A 1,252-nucleotide genomic window follows, 5' to 3' on the forward strand; every position below is an offset into this window, starting at 1 on the left:
ATTTGAAAGCATCTCTTCAAGGATTGGTTTCTTCTCTTGTTGATAAGGTGGCTGTTGAAAACCCTGAGGATTTTTTGGCTTTTGATTCTCTTGACCACCTAGGAGAAATTTGGGTGTTTCCTCCAACCTGCATTATAAGTATTACTATATGGGTTATTTTGAGATCGGAAGTTATTGTTACCTATATAATTGACTTGTTCTTCTTCGATTGTAGGATTGAAGGATTGGTATTCTGTATGCACACCTCCACCACTTGAGTCACACCTCATTACTGGATGTACCTGCGTAGAACCAAGTAAATCGTTAATATTTTTATTAAGAAGTTCTACATGATTAGAGAGCATGCTGATCGAATAGATGTTATAAACGCCGGCTATTTTCGTTGGCTTTGTCCTCATAACTTGCCATTGATAGTTATTCAGTGACATCTCCTCTATAAATGCATAGGCATCTTCCAGTGTTTTATTGTTGATGGTTTTGTCAGTAGCTGCGTCAAACCATTTGCCGAGTCGAGGGATTCATACCATTGTGGAATGTTTGTACTTGCAGCCAAAATGGTAACCCATAGTGAGGGCACCTTCTGAGTAAGTCCTTGTATCTCTCTCATGCATCGTAAAGTGTTTCTAAATCCATCTGCACAAAAGAAGAGATATCATTATGTAATTTAGCTGTTTTAGCTGGCAGAAAATATTTTAGTAAAAATTTCTCGGTCATTTGTTCCCAAGTAGTGATAGACCCTCGTGGTAACGAGTTCAACCACTGTTTAGCTTTGTTTCTCAGTGAAAAGGGAAACAACCGAAGACGTATGACATCATCAGAAATGCCATTGATTTTGAATGTACCACAAAATTCTAGGAAATTTGCTAAGTGAGCGTTGGGATCTTCATCCTGCAAACTATCAAACTGAACGAATTACTGTATCATCTGAATAGTGTTAGGTTTTAGCTCAAAAGTATTTGCAGCTAAGCTGGTCTAACTATGCTAGATTCAGTTCTTGTTAAAGAAGGTTTGGCATAATCATACATAGTACGTAGAGCAGGATTTTGATTAGCCGCAATTACAGGAGGTAGCTGATTGCCTTGGTTTTCAGCCATCTTGTCGGTTGGAGGTTGAGTATTGTCTTCTTGCTCGTTCTCAGTGTATCTTAAGCTGCGCCTTATTTCTCTTTGATTTTTGCGAATTGTACGATCAATTTCTTCGTTAAAAACTAATGGTCTCGACGGGTTTCTTTTAATCATAAACTATAAAAACC

General features: G+C 37.9%; 1 non-coding gene across 1 annotated transcript; it reads left to right on the top strand.

Annotated features, from left to right (window-relative positions):
* The first annotated feature begins 559 nt into the window (after positions 1-559).
* Positions 560-665, top strand: LOC121229952 (small nucleolar RNA R71). The gene has a single exon (XR_005927903.1). It is a non-coding gene; the product is annotated as a small nucleolar RNA R71 (small nucleolar RNA).
* Positions 666-1,252: the final 587 nt, after the last annotated feature.

This window comes from Gossypium hirsutum, chromosome A05 (assembly GCF_007990345.1).
Source record: "Gossypium hirsutum isolate 1008001.06 chromosome A05, Gossypium_hirsutum_v2.1, whole genome shotgun sequence".
NCBI classification, from domain to species: Eukaryota; Viridiplantae; Streptophyta; class Magnoliopsida; order Malvales; family Malvaceae; genus Gossypium; species Gossypium hirsutum.